Below are 16,021 nucleotides of genomic sequence, written 5' to 3' on the forward strand. Positions count from 1 at the left end.
TGGGGGGGGGGGAGTTGATTGGGGAGGGGGAGTGGATTGGGGAGGGGGAGTGGATTGGCGAGGGGGAGTTGATTGGGGAGGGGGAGTTGATTGGGGAGGGGGAGTGGAATGGGGAGGGGGAGTTGATTGGGGAGGGGGAGTGGAATGGGGAGGGGGAGTGGATTGGGGAGGGGGAGTGGATTGGGAAGGGGGAGTGGATTGGGGAGGGGGAGTGGATTGGGGAGGGGGAGTTGATTGGGGAGGGGGAGTGGAATGGGGAGGGGGAGTGGATTGGGAAGGGGGAGTGGATTGGGGAGGGGGAGTGGAATGGGGAGGGGGAGTTGATTGGGGAGGGGGAGTGGATTGGGGAGGGGGAGTGGATTGAGGCAGGGGAGTTTATTGGGAAGGGGTAGTGGATTGGGGAGGGGGAGTGGAATGTGGAGGGGGAGTGGATTGGGGAGGGGGAGTGAATTGGGGAGGGGGAGTGCATTGGGGAGGGGGACTGGATTGGGGAGGGGGAGTGGATTGGGGAGGGGGAGTGGATTGGGGAGGGGGAGTGGATTGGGGAGGGGGAGTGAATTGGGGAGGGGGAGTGCATTGGGGAGGGTGAGTGGATTGGGGAGGGGGAGTGGAATGGGGTGGGGGAGTGGATTGGGGAGGGGGAGAGGAATGGGGAGGGTGAGTTGATTGGGGAGGGGGAGTGGATTGGCGAGGGGGAGTTGATTGGGGGGGGGGAGTTGACTGGGGAGGGGGAGTGGATTGGGGAGGGGGAGTGGATTGGCGAGGGGGAGTTGATTGGGGAGGGGGAGTTGATTGGGGAGGGGGAGTTGATTGGGGAGGGGGAGTGGAATGGGGAGGGGGAGTTGATTGGGGAGGGGGAGTGGAATGGGGAGGGGGAGTGGATTGGGGAGGGGGAGTGGATTGGGAAGGGGGAGTGGATTGGGGAGGGGGAGTGGAATGGGGTGGGGGAGTGGATTGGGGAGGGGGAGAGGAATGGGGAGGGTGAGTTGATTGGGGAGGGGGAGTGGATTGGCGAGGGGGAGTTGATTGGGGGGGGGGAGTTGATTGGGGAGGGGGAGTGGATTGGGGAGGGGGAGTGGATTGGCGAGGGGGAGTTGATTGGGGAGGGGGAGTTGATTGGGGAGGGGGAGTGGAATGGGGAGGGGGAGTTGATTGGGGAGGGGGAGTGGAATGGGGAGGGGGAGTGGATTGGGGAGGGGGAGTGGATTGGGAAGGGGGAGTGGATTGGGGAGGGGGAGTGGATTGGGGAGGGGGAGTTGATTGGGGAGGGGGAGTGGAATGGGGAGGGGGAGTGGATTGGGAAGGGGGAGTGGATTGGGGAGGGGGAGTGGAATGGGGAGGGGGAGTTGATTGGGGAGGGGGAGTGGAATTGGGAGGGGGAGTGGATTGGGGAGTGGGAGTGGATTGGGGAGGGGGAGTTGATTGGGGAGGGGGAGTGGAATGGGGAGGGGGAGTGGATTGGGAAGGGGGAGTGGATTGGGGAGGGGGAGTGGATTGGGGAGGGGGAGTTGATTGGGGAGGGGGAGTGGATTGGGGAGGGGGAGTGGATTGGGGAGGGGGAGTTGATTGGGGAGGGGGAGTTGATTGGGGAGGGGGAGTGGATTGGGGAGGGGGAGTTGATTGGGGAGGGGGAGTGGAATGGGGAGGGGGAGTTGATTGGGGAGGGGGAGTGGAATGGGGAGGGGGAGTTGATTGGGGAGGGGGAGTGGAATGGGGAGAGGGAGTTGATTGGGGAGGGGGAGTGGAATGGGGAGAGGGAGTTGATTGGGGAGGGGGAGTGGAATGGGGAGAGGGAGTTGATTGGGGAGGGGGAGTGGAATGGGGAGAGGGAGTTGATTGGGGAGGGGGAGTTGATTGGGGAGTGGGAGTGGATTGGGGAGGGGGAGTGGATTGGGGAGGGGGAGTGGAATGGGGAGAGGGAGTTGATTGGGGAGGGGGAGTTGATTGGGGAGGGGGAGTGGATTGGGGAGGCGGAGTTGATTGGGGAGGGGGAGTTGATTGGGGAGGGGGAGTGGATTGGGGGGGGGGGAGTGGATTGGGGGGGGGAGTTGATTGGGGAGGGGGAGTGGATTGGGGAGGCGGAGTTGATTGGGGCGGGTGAGTTGATTGGGGAGGGGGAGTGGATTGGGGAGGGGGAGTGGAATGGGGAGAGGGAGTTGATTGGGGAGGGGGAGTTGATTGGGGAGGGGGAGTGGATTGGGGAGGCGGAGTTGATTGGGGCGGGTGAGTTTATTGGGGAGGGGGAGTGGATTGGGGAGGGGGAGTTGATTGGGGGGGGGAGTTGATTGGGGCGGGTGAGTTTATTGGGGAGGGGGAGTGGATTGGGGAGGCGGAGTTGATTGGGGAGGGGGAGTGGAATGGGGAGAGGGAGTTGATTGGGGAGGGGGAGTGGATTGGGGCGGGTGAGTTTATTGGGGAGGGGGAGTTGATTGGGGAGGGGGAGTGGAATGGGGAGGGGGAGTTGATTGATGTGTTGGCTGGAAGGGGCCTATAGACTACGTTAGAAAGTGAGCAGTGTCCTCACCTTAAGCGCTAATTGGGGAATGTGTGAAGGTTCTGCTGCAGCAGCTCCTCCACTTACTCTCCAAAGACACCTCAGCACCAAGGAGTATCTGCAGGACTGAAGATACCCCAAGGTGAGTGGCCAAGCTGAATGGCAGTGTAAGATCCACTGGATGGTGGACCCTGCTCCTCCATTGAGGGCACCCACACAGCCAGCTACTGCAGTCGATGCCCTCTGCAGGTGGTTCTCTCTCTGTGCCAACTCACCTTTAAGTGAAACCAGCCGCAGTGGATTTGGTGGCAGGGAATTTGGGAGATGTGCCAAACCCTACAGGAAACTCAGCCAGATCCCACATGTGGGCGGAACCTGGCGCTAAACTTCCTTCTGATATCTCCACGACTCCAGTTGGCTGGATGCCAGCAAACTGCAAGGTGTGAAGCAGGGTGGTGAAGGAAGGATGGATACTCTCCACCTTTACCGAAAGGGAGCTTATCAAACCAGCCCAAACTAGCCTGGAAATTGGGAAGAGGAACCCAGCAGTAGTTGATGCTTGTGGCCTTAGTAAGACCCCAAGCATGGACTCAAACTCCCACGTGAAGGGACACCCGGAACCGACAGTTTCAGACTCTCGGTGACTCTGGTGTTAAATATGAAAAAGCTGAAATGACCGGAGGTCGTGACTGATTCAGGCCCTAACTGGGTTTCTGACGGCCTCCAGAAAGCTTTCCTGGGCTAAACCAACAACGAAGGTTGTGAATAATGAGACTCTGGGAACAGAGACGAGGGTAGCAGTTTCAGCTCCGAGTTCATGAACATAAGGGCTGATCAGGAAGGTAAACCCTTGAGATGTCATCCCCTGCCACTTGGAGGAGGTGGCACTGAGGCACACTTACCCTCCCTGGGATAGAGTGCCCTCGGAACCTAGATGCCCCTCGGGAATTGGAGGGAGTGGCTGAAGGTGATTCCACAGTGTGGAGGAGGCAGATACAGATCTAGAAAAAGTGAACAGAGACCTGCGACTACTCTCACCAAACTGGAAATCACCCCCAACAAAGGTGACCCTGAGTGGGCTCCAGTCCCCGAGGGTGGTGACCCCATTATGTGCTGGTGCCAACTGGAGACCAACGTCCCGGGGCTGGGTTGGTGTCACCAAAGGCCACAACGGGTGTTTCTGGTGAAGGACGACCAACACTAGCTGGTACGCTTGGGGAAACCAGCCTGACACTGGCACCAGTTGGCACAGACACCATCGAGCCAGCTGGTTCCAGGGTAGGACTCTTCCTCAAATTCTGGGAGGTCTCAGTACAAGTTGGTTGGCACTGGGGTTTCATCCGATGGTGTGGAGTGGGGTGGCAGGGACCGGTTGGCGAATGGCCTTAACCAGCTGATCCCACTCGACACCATCGAGACAACAACTGGAGTGTTTCCCCCGAGAGACTTTTCTCTCAGTCCTGAGGGGGAGCCCCGATCCACATTGGTCAGAACTGACTGTGTGGACTGGGTTCCAGCCAGTGCCAGTGCAGTTAGTCCTGAGCAACATCAAACTGAGTCTGGAGCTGGAGCGGAGCTCGTGCTTGATGCTGATACAGGGACATGAGATAAAAACAAAAAAACTGCGGATGCTGGAAATCCAAAACAAAAAATAAAAAATCCCTCGAAAAACTCAGCAGGTCTGGCAGCATTGGCGGAGAAGAGCACAGTTGATGTTTCGAGTCCTCATGACCCTTCAACAGAACTAAGTAAAAATAGGAGAGGGGTGAAATATAAGCTGGTTTAAGGAGGGGGGTGTGGGAGAGAAGTGGTGGGAGGGGTGGTTGTTGGGACAAGCAAGCAGTGATAGGAGGAGATAATCAAAAGATGTCACAGACAAAAGATCAAAGAGGCGTTGAAGGTGGTGATATGATCTAAAACAATGTGCTAATTAAGAATGGATAGCAGGACAAGCAAGTAGTTCTAGTGGGGGTGGGGTGAAATAAGACTAAAAGGGCATAAAAGGTATAGATAAATGATCGGTGGAATACAATAAAAATAACGGAAATAGGTGGAAAAAGAAAAATCTATATAAATTATTTGAAAAAACAAGGAGGAGGGGGAAGAAACGGAAAGGGGGTGGTGATGGAGGAGGGAGTTTAAGATCTAAAATTGTTGAACTTAATATTCAGTCCGGAAGGCTGTAAAGTGCCTAGTCGGAAGCTGAGGTGCTGTTCCTCCAGTTTGCGTTGAGCTTCACTGGAACACTGCAGCAGTCCAAGGACGGACATGTGGGCAAGAGAGCAGGGTGGAGTGTTAAAATGGCAAGCGACAGGGAGGTCTGGGTTATGCTTGTGGACAGACCGAAGGTGTTCTGCAAAACAGTCACCCAGTCTGCGTTTGGTCTCTCCAATGTAGAGGAGATCGCATTGGGAGCAACAAATGTAGTAGACTAAGTTGAAGGAAATGCAAGTGAAAAGCTGCTTCACTTGAAAGGAGTGTTTGGGCCCTTGGACGGTGAGGAGAGAGGAAGTGAAGGGGCAGGTGTTGCATATCTTGCGTTCGCATGGGGAGGTGCCGTAGGAAGGGGTTGAGGAGTAGGGGGTGATGGAGGAGTAGACCAGGGTGTCACGGAAGGAACGATCCCTACGGAATACCGCCGGGGGGGTGAAGGGAAGATGTGTTTGGTGGTGGCATCATGCTGGAGTTGGCGGAAATGGCAGAGGATGATCCTTTGAATGTAGAGGCTGGTGGGGTGAAAAATGAGGACAAGGGGGACCCTATCATGTTTCTGGGAGGGAGGAGAAGGCGTGAGGGTGGATGCGTGGGAGATGGGCTGGACACAGTTGAGGGCCCTGTCAACGACCGTGGGTGGAAAACCTCGGTTAAGGAAGAAGGAGGACATGTCAGAGGAACTGTTTTTGAAGGTAGCATCATCAGAACAGATGCGAAGGAACGGAGGCGAAGGAACTGAGAGAATGGGATGGAGTCCTAAGGACTCCATCCCATTCTCTCAGTTCCTTCGCCTCTGTCGCATCTGTTCTGATGATGCTACCTTCAAAAACAGTTCCTCTGACATGTCCTCCTTCTTCCTTAACTGAGGTTTTCCACCCACGGTGGTTGACAGGGCCCTCAACCGTGTCCGGCCCATCTCCCATGCATCCGCCCTCACACCTTCCCCTCCCTCCCAGAAACATGATAGGGTCCCCCTTGTCCTCACTTATCACCCTACCAGCCTCCGCATTTAAAGGATCATCCTCTGCCATTTCCGCCAACTCCAGCATGATGCCACCACCAAACACATCTTCCCTTCACTCCCCCTGGTGGCATTCCGTAGGGATCGTTCCCTCCGTGACACCCTGGTCCACTCCATCACCCCCTACTCATCAACCCCCTCTTACGGCACCTCCCCATGCGAACGCAAGATATGCAACACCTGCCCCTTCACTTCCTCTCTCCTCACCGTCCAAGGGTCCAAACACTCCTTTCAAGTGAAGCAGCTTTTCACTTGCATTTCCCCTAACTTAGTCTACTGCATTCGTTGCTCCCAATGCGATCTCCTCTATATTGGAGAGACCAAATGCAGACTGGGTGACCGCTTTGCAGAACACCTTCGGTCTGTCCGCAAGCATAACCCAGACCTCCCTGTCACTTGCCATTTTACCACTCCACCCTGCTCTCTTGCCCACATGTCTGTCCTTGGCTTGCTGCATTGTTCCAGTGAAGCTCAACGCAAACTGGAGGAACAGCACCTCATCTTCCGACTAGGCACTTTACAGCCTTCCGGACTGAATATTGAGTTCAACAATTTTAGATCTTAAACTCGCTCCTCCTTCCCAACCCCCATCCGTTTCTTCCCTCTCCTCCTGTTTTTTGCAATAATTTATATAGATTTTTCTTTTCCCACCTATTTCCATTATTTTATGTATTCCACCGATCATTTATCTATACCTTTTATGCCCTTTTAGTCTTATTTCACCCCACCCCCACTAGAGCTATGTTGCTTGTCCTGCTATCCAATCTTAATTAGCACATTGTTTTGGATAATATCATCACCTTCAACACCTCTTTGTTCTTTTGTCTGACATCTTTTGGTTATCTGCTTCTAACAGTGCTTGCTTGTCCCAACAACCACTCCCCCCCTTCTCTCTCCCCCCACCCATTCCCCCCTTAAACCAGCTTATATTTCATCCCTCTCCTATTTTTACTTAGTTCTGTTGAAGGGTCATGAGGACTCGAAACGTCAACTGTACTCTTCTCCGCCGATGCGGCCAGACCTGCTGAGTTTTTACAGGTATTTTTTATTTTTTGACAGGGACATGAGGGCTGGATGTGAAGCTTCAGCCTGGAGGCTAAGATAGGGGAGAGGAGCTGGGGGCAAATGTTAAAATGAACAATAAAAACAGGTGTCAAAGTAAGTCTAGGTGGAGTGGGTAGAGATCATCAAGCCAATGGGGAGGGGAGAGAAATCCAGTCAACGGAGATGTGTCGGGATGGGAAGTTTGTTATTGGTCATTGAATAAAAGCTGCAAATGAAGATGTGTCGAGTTTGCATTGAGAAATGGTGGGACTCAGAGGGATGGGGTGAGGAGAATTTCAGTTCCACCGCTCTCTCTTTGTGGAATTAATCAACTGAGTTGATTTTAGTCAGGATGTGCTCTCTCCCGTGTGTGATCCACTTGTTCTCTGTGGGTAGTTCTACTCACAGGTTTAGTCTGTGGATAGTTTGGTAAAACTTTTCCTCTCACTCTTCCTGGCACCAATCATGTACCTCTAACAGGAGAAGAAATAACAGTTAAGAATCATTGGATTATAACAAGACAATGAGACATTTTCTAGCTCTCCTGGTAGAGTTAAACTATTTCACCTGTATCAGGTTCACACAGATTCAGGGTGTCAGACTTCAGGCAATTTGTTTCTTTTCTGGTTACATAACTGGTCACAGATTCTGCTCCTGGCTGAATATTAAAGAATCTCGAGTTGATCAGTTAAAACACTCTCCAAAAGGAACATTCTCTCTGTTTGGATTCTATCAAAACTTCCGTAATTTTAAAGACCTCTGTGAGGTCACCCTTACATCTTCTGTTAGATTAAAGTGATGCAGCCTGTCAGCCTCGAGTGTCTCAACATCTTTTATATAATACAACGATCTGAACTGCACACATTTGTCTAAGGGTGGTCTGACCAAGGCTCAATCATGGTTGAACATAACTGGCCTCCTTTTCAATCCTACCCCTTCAGAAATGAAGTCTACTGTTTGGTTTGCCTTGTTATGGCCTCACTAACCTGTGGTGCAGCTTTTAGTGATTTATCTATTTGTACTCTGAGATCCCATTGTTCCTCAATCCTCCCCAGACTTGCACCTCAGTAATCCGTGACCTCCCTAATAATCTCACTCCAAAAAAGTACTGCCTCACATTTATCCAAGCTGAACTTCATTTGCCAATTACTTGCTCATTCTGCAAAATTTCTCATGTCCTTTTGCAATTTGTAATTTAGCTCAAGTGTTTCTGGCCAATTTCCCATTGCCTTGGGACAAGAGCGAGTTCCGGACTTTTGACAGTTTTAAATAAGCTCTAAACTTTTTCAGAATAAAATTCAGCACCATCAATTCTGTTATCTGTTTGAAGGAGCCACTATCTTGCCCTCTTTCCTCCCCAACCTCCCCACGCCTCAGCATTCCCCAGCACAGGACTGTCCACAGACAGTATGAACTATGGCTGAAATAAATGGAAGGTATTGATACTGTCCCCAATTACTCCAATAGCTACCTCTGTCAGAGTCTCTCCTCCTTGGAAAGGTTTTCCTCTCTCCCTCTCTCTGCTCCCTGGCTCGTCTCTGGCCCTGTATCTATCCCCTCTCTCCAACTCATCCAATCTCCATGTCTTCTCTCTCTCTCTCTGAAACTTCTGTTCTCTCCCACTCTGTTGGCATTGTCCCCTCTACACTTGTCATGGGTTTTCCAATGAGGAAAAGGTAGCTCAAGAAAATTGGCTGAGACTGCTTGGTTTCAGTTTGCAGGATTGAACCTTGAGATCTGGACTGTTAATGCAGTGGACGTTGTCACACACTCTTTCACAGGGACTGATACAAACTGAAGCAAACCAACTTACAGTAACGTCTTTCCCATTGTCAGCTGCTTGATGATGTCTCCATTCTCCACACTCCTGTCACAAAGCGTAGCTGGTTAGATCTTCCCTCCAACCACATTCACTCCCAGACAGATCAGCCAGTTTTATAGTCAGTGCAGTTACCTAGTCTTCGCTCTGACTGCTTGTGCAGACTCCTGCCTCAAATTAACCCAGTTTACAAACCTATTGTGATGTCTGATCTCTCATTGTGATGGTCAGGGTCAGGGTCAGGCTTACTCTGTGATGTCATGGTTTGACCCGACCAGCTCAAGGGGACTCACTTTGATCAAACAGGGAGTTGCAAAAACCCTCAGAGTTTGCTGAGGTTACAGTAAGTCAATGTTCTAGAATGCACTAACCAGTTTCTGGTTGGCTATGACAGAGGATAGGGCATGTGGGCAATGGACAGTCATGGGATTGTCAGGATTCTCCATACCCCCTTCTCCTTGAGCACCAAGGGCTGTGAGGAACTGTTCAATGAGAGAACTGAGAGTGAGGATCAGTAACCATCATGAACCAGGCTGTAGTTTCCAGACTCCCTGTGAACAATGGCAGTCACAAAAAACCTTGCAGCTTACTGAGGTTATAATAAATCGAAGGACTAGAAAGCACTAACCATTTTCCAACCTCTGTAATCTCCTGGTTTTACATGTCTCTGGGATCCATTAGCTAACCCATGCAGAACTTCAATGGGGATTGTTCGAACCTGACAACTTTTTACATTTTACAACTGGAGGCTATGTTGGTCATGAATTAATTCTTGTTTCTGAAATATTTAATTCGAAAGGAATTATCATGAAAAACTTAATATCAAGCTTGACACCCATTAACATGCCTGCTTGCAGACGCCTAATGTATTCAAATGATGCTGTTGCCAAGATATAACACTTCATACTGATCAATGTTGAATTTAATTTGCCAAGAATATGCCCATTTTGCAAGTTTGTTCACATCTCCTTGTAATTTGTCGCAGTTCCCCTCGTATTCACTCTCTCCCCAAATTTCATGTCTGAGGCCCAGCCATCTTCAGCTGCTCCATCAGTGACCTTCCTTCCACCATAATGTCAGAAGTGGGGATGTTTGCTGATGATTGCACAGTGTTCAGCACCATTTTCAACTCCTCAGATACTGAAGCAGTCCATGTCCAAATGCAGCAAGAGGTGGACAACATTCAGGTTTGGGCTGATAACTGGCAAATAACTTTCGAGCCACACAAGTGCCAGGCAATGACCATCTCCAACAAGAGACAATCTAACCATTGCCCCCTTGAAATTCAATGGCATTACCATCACTGAATCCCTCACTATCAACATTGATCAGAAACTGAACTGGACTAGCTATATAAATACTGTGGCTATAACAGCAGGTCAGGTCAGAGACTTTGAATCCTGCGGAGAATAACTCATCTCCTGACACCCAAAAGCCTGTCCACCATCTACAAGGCTCAAGTCAAGAATGTGATGGAATTCTTAGTCTAGACACTAGTCTGCATGAGTGTGGCTACAAAAACACTCAATAAGTTCGACACCATCCAGGACAAAGTAGCCTGCTTGACTGGCACCCCTTCCACCAACTTAAACATTCACTCCCTCCAGCACAGTAGCAACAGTGTGTACCATCTACAAGTTGCACTGCAGCAATTCACTAAGGCTCCTTAGACAGCACCTTCCAAATCCATGACCCTCTGCCACCTTGAAGGACAAGGGCAGCAGATAGATGAGAACACCACATTGTGCAATCATGTTGTCCTCTAAGCTACTCACCATCCTGACTTGGAAATATATCGCCGTTCCTTCACTGTCGCTGGGTCAAAATCCTGGAACTCCCTCCCTAACAGCACTGTGGGTGTACCTACACTACATGGACTGCAGCAGTTCAAGAAATCAGCTCACCACCACCTTCTCAAAGGGCAATTGGGGATGGGCAATAAATGCTGGTCTTGCCAGGCTTGAGGGGCTGTATGACCTTGTTTCTTACGTTCTTAGGTTTTAAATGGTTTTGCGAATCGATAATGTGAAGGCGATGGGGATGGGTGTGAGTGTGGGTGTCAGTTTTTGTGCGTAGGTGGGTATGCCTGAGTGCCTGAGTTTGTGTAAAACAGAGATGGAACGAGGCGCCTCGTGCCATAATTGCAGCAGTTGTAGGTCAATGTTTGATAATTCTGCTGTGCCTGATTGTGATGGTGAAGTGCCTCTGTTGGGTTTTTAAATGCAGAAGTAAAATTGGAGAGCAGAACAGGCGAAAACAGCCTATACAGTCTGAGCTGTATTGTTGACTTTATATTTACGGCTAGATCAAGTGCAGTCACGTAGCTGATATAATCTCACAGCAGTGGAGGTGGAAGAAACATCTACAAGGGTAAAACTAAATAAAAACCATGACTGAGAAACAAAGTCAGCCTCATTCTCCTGAAGGCAGAGATTAATGGAATGGAATGTTGTTAATTGCAAAGTGCTGATAACAAGGATGTGTGTCCAGACTGAGCTATCAGTGTACAACATGATAATTAGATTCCTTGCAGCTATTTATGCTCTGGTATGGTTCTTTCTCTTAATCCAATTTTACATAGATGGGGCTGATCGAGCACAATTATGCTTCCCTTCCTGCTCTTCCTGTGGCCCTGTACATGCAAAGGTTACCAAAGATGTTGTGTATCCCCGTGTGTTTGATCTGTAAGTGGCCTTGTCATACTTGCGCCAATATACCAGCGCAGACAAGTGGGAGACAACTTAAGAAGCTTTGTCTCAGCAGGTTTACCTGGTCAGTGGTGAGCCATGAAGCGTAGCAAGTTCCCCTGGCGTCTGTGCTGAATTGAAGAATTCCTCCCGGGATTGTGCTGAAGGGTGGGCATGTGAGAACAAAGGCAAGATGGAATAGGAGCTCTCTTGCAGCATTGCCCCCATTGAATTAGAGGTGAGGTTGGAGCTGTTAATCGCCCAGTTAGCCAGTTGGTGAAGGGTGAAACCGGAACCAACCTTGACTCAGGTGAGATTTATTCGCAGAGTGAAACATTTCAAGTATATGCCCCCTCACACCACCCTCTCGTCAGTGTCTCTTTATATGTGCTCAAGTAATACCTCAATCAATGACCCCCACCCCCAACCCCCACTGCCTGCAGATAGTTAACCACAATTAACAGGGGCTTTGGAAAGATGTCTGTTGTGTTTTTATAATGATATAAAAGCATCAGCCACTCATATGGGATTGGGTAAACACTTGGATTCATTTATTAAGACTTAGCACATGATATGGTTATGAATGGATATGAAACTTGAAGACATCAGCAGTAGACTCATGGGTGTATGTGTGCGTGCGTGTATGTGTGTGCACGTTTGTGTGTGCATGTGCACATGTGCACATGTGTGTGTGTGTGTGTGCACATGTGCACATGTGTGTGTGTGTGTGTGCGTGTATATGTGCGTGTATGTGTGTTCTGCTCAAAGACTGGACAGCATGACACACTTCCCTTCTGGTGATGTCATGCTGCTATTCCCTTAAAGGCACATGACAACAGACTCCACATCCCCACTGCACATATTTGGAAAGAATGCTTTAAGGGATTGGCATGAAGACAGTGCAGTGAAGTATATTTACATTACAGCAGTGACTACACTCCACAAGGACTTCATTGGCCGTTCAGCAATTTAAGGTGTCCTGAGGTCATGAAAGGTGCTATTGAAATGCAAATCTGTTTTGTCCTTTGTTTAGTTGGTTCCAGGGAAGTAAACAGTGATTTTATTGTTCATAATTTCAGATATAGAATTAACAAGCACCATTTCAATAAAATTCAGTGCATAATATGGGGGAGAAAACATGCCCCAATTGTCAGTACAAAAAAATATAAAATTCACATAGAAAGAACAATGTTTGACTGTTGTATCTGCTTGATATCACCCTTCGGCAGCTCAGTACATCCCAAAGTGCCTCACAGCCAGTGAAATACTTTCTTGAGGTATAGTTACTTTTGTAATGTAGGAAATGCGGCAATCAATTTGAGCACAGCAAGATCCCACAAGCAGTAATGTGAGAATGACCACATCATCTGATGTAAGGTGTTAGTTGGGGATAAATATTGACTAGGATAACTAGGAGAACCCTCCCCCCACCCCCCTCAGCTATCCTTCCGAGCAGTGGCTGTTGGATCCTTCACTCAGAGGGCAGATAGGGCCTCAGTTTAATGTCTCATCTGAAAAATGGCACCTCTGATAGTGCAACACTCCCTCAGCACTGACCCTTGGACAGTGCAGCACTCCCTCAGTACTGACCCTCTGACAGTGCAGCACTCCCTCAGTACTGACCCTCTGACAGTGCAGCACTCCCTCAGTATTGACCCTCTGACAGTGCAGCACTCCCTCAGTACTGACCCTCTGACAGTGCAGCACTCCCTCAGTATTGACCCTCTGACAGTGCAGCACTCCCTCAGTACTAACCCTCTGACAGTGCAGCACTCCCTCATTACTGACCCTCTGACAGTGCAGCACTCCCTCAGTATTGACCCTCTGACAGTGCAGCACTCCCTCAGTACTGACCCTCTGACAGTGCCGCACTCCCTCAGTACTGACCCTCTGACAGTGCCGCGCTCCCTCAGTACTGACCCTCTAACAGTGCAACACTCACTCAGTACTGACCCTCCGACAGTGCAGTGCTTCCTCATTACTGCCCCTCCGACAGTGAGGCACTCACTCAGTACTGACCCTCTGAAAGTGCAACACTCATTCAGTATCATATTAAGGATGTCAACTCTACAGTATACATTGATTCATCACCCAGCTCTGAGATTGTTTGAGTCTATATAATGGATAGAGTTGCTTTGTTGGATTTCTGGGTCAGGACCTCACAATCGAGTTTTCTTCAAACAGTCATTGATTACTAACCTTGACAGCATTGCTGGGTAAAGGAGCAGATATTGCTGAACTGGAAGAGCCCATCAATTAGTGAGTGGGTGAACTAGTTACTTGACAAGACATAGCACTTCCGATCTAGAGGAGTGCTTGTTCAGTGCAGCTATCCTGTTGATAGATGCATGGATCCTTGAGACACTGGTACATTGCATTTTCATTGCAGACCTGCACTCCCACACCAACAGTAAATTGATCAAAATCAAGCGGCTGACTCAGGTGCACCCAACTCCTGTAAGGAACATAGAATTATATCACACACAATCTCCAACACAGAAACAGGCCATCTGGCCCTCCTGGTCCATATTTGTGATTCTGCTCTCACCCCTCTTCCCCTCATCCTATCAGCATATCCTGTTATTCCTATCTCCCTCATTCAGCCTCCCCTTAATTACATCTATACTATTCATCTCAGCTACTCCCTGTGGGAGAGAGTTTCCCATTCTCACCACTGTCTGGGTCAAGAGGTTTCTTCTGATTTGGGTTTGTTAGGGTCCATATTTATTTGTGTGTCAGAGGTTGTGCCATGGGATGGTTTATGCATCAAGTCCACTGCCGCTGGCTAGCTTAATGCAAAGAGGGAGTCGAGTGCCTAAGTCTCTCCTGCCAGTAAACTGCTTCTGTATCACCAAGACCCCCTGTTATGCCTCCCCACTGCAGCAAGCGGTGACTAGGCATCCTAAGGCCCTCGGCTGAAGTGCAAGTGCTCCTGGGCTCCCAGAGATGCAATCTATAGGCCCAGCTGTATGTGGACATACGCTAACATTCAGCAACCAGGAGACTGTGGCATTGTAATAATGTCAACAGACTAGTAATCCAGAGGCCCAGGATAATGCTCTGGGTACATGGGTTCAAAAAATTGGTCTCACTCATGGTGACCATGAAACTGTCATCGATTATTGGAAAAACCCATTTGGTTCACTTTAGGGAAGGAAATCTGCCATCATTACCTGGTCTGGCCTGCATGTGACTCCAGACCCACAGCGATGTGGTGGACTCTTAAGTGCCCCTCTGAAATAGCCGAACAAACCATTCAGTCCAAGGGCAATTAGGGATGGGCAATGCATGTTGGCTTTGCCAGGGACACCCACATCCCATGAAAGAGTAAAAAAAAACTGGTCCCAGCTGTGTTTCAGAAAGTACCCGCTGCCTATAGGCAACTAGTGATCCTTTGAAGCCAGCACCATCTGGTAACTCCTGCAACTTAATGTGGTACAGACGTAGGGGTCCCTGGCCACCCTCAGGATTCGGTCTGTAAGGCCGAGAGAGAGATGGATATACTGGGCGAGTCTGTGTCTCCAAACCCTGTCCAGGCTGTGCAGCTCAAAAACAGATGCCAAACATCTTATATTTGTGGCCACTACTTTTGGTCTCTCCTCCAAGTGGAAACGGCTTCCCTACATCAGCCCCATCAAATCCTTTCATTGTTTTACAGGCCCCTACCTCTCCTCTCCTCAACCTGCCCAAAGAGAGCCCCAGCCCGTACAGTCTCCAGAACATTGTGACTTCTCAGTTTGAGCATGTCTCTGTAATGTATGAGTCAAGAACAACTTATATTGTGCAGAGAAAGATCCAGTAGCAGCAAAACAGATGGGTTCTTCCTTGAACCGGGACTAAGTTATTGAAATAGTTTCTTGCAGAACGGTAATTGCTCTTGATTGTAAAGTAATTTCCTGCCCACTGGACCAAGAAACTCTTCCTCTCAAGTGAATGATGCATGGAAACAATTTCAGCGGTCCAAAGGGAAACTAAATATGATATTTCTTTACCAAAGCTTAAATTCTAATATGGTTCATCCTCATAGTGAAGGGCATGTTGTACAAAATGAATTACAAGAATCCACAACAGAGATTCCATCTCGGTGTCAAACCTGATGTCGCACTCTCCTCATTTAGTCCCCTGAAATCTTCAGGTCACCTCTGGTTATGGGAGGGTTAACTTGCCTTTATCCCATTTTAATTTTGAGTTTTATTCCCTCCCCTAGATCTCACCCACCACACGGACCACCCGCTGAGAGCTGGTAGCAAACAGCTAACATTTGGAGACATTCCCACCAGGCAGCCGCGAGGGACTAACTCAGCTGCTCTCACTGACCCCAGCTGTCACATGAAATCTAAGTTTGGGAAGTAGTTTTCCAGTCTTCCATAGGGCACACACGCTTCTTCACTGTAGAATGGAATGTACTGATCAATGCTTTTGATTGATTGTTTAACACATTCCAGTCTACAGTGAACATCTGCACTGTCACCCTTGGTCTGTTGTCCTGCACAGGTCGAATTGTGACTGTAAGTTTGGGGGCACTTGGAAAATGCTGCTTCATACACCAGGCTTCGCAGTCTGGAGTATGTTAACAGCAAGTCTTTATGGACAACTCATATCCCTGTACACGTTTAGGGTGGACAGCACAGGTATGGAGCTGGAGCTGATTCCAGTCTAAGGCCAGGATTTTCCAGCCTCGCCATAGTGGGACCCACCGTGAGAGACTTGGCGACCCAGCCGAAAGTCCATTGGCTTTCAGC

The 16,021-nt window shown here is 49.5% G+C and overlaps 1 pseudogene; it reads left to right on the forward strand.

The window, feature by feature from the left end:
* Nucleotides 1-15,632, forward strand: part of LOC144694714 (uncharacterized) — an 18,037-nt pseudogene extending 2,405 nt beyond the window's left edge.
* The last annotated feature ends 389 nt before the right edge of the window (nt 15,633-16,021 follow it).

The sequence above is a fragment of the Cetorhinus maximus genome, chromosome 20, assembly GCF_964194155.1.
Source record: "Cetorhinus maximus chromosome 20, sCetMax3.hap1.1, whole genome shotgun sequence".
NCBI classification, from domain to species: domain Eukaryota; kingdom Metazoa; phylum Chordata; class Chondrichthyes; order Lamniformes; family Cetorhinidae; genus Cetorhinus; species Cetorhinus maximus.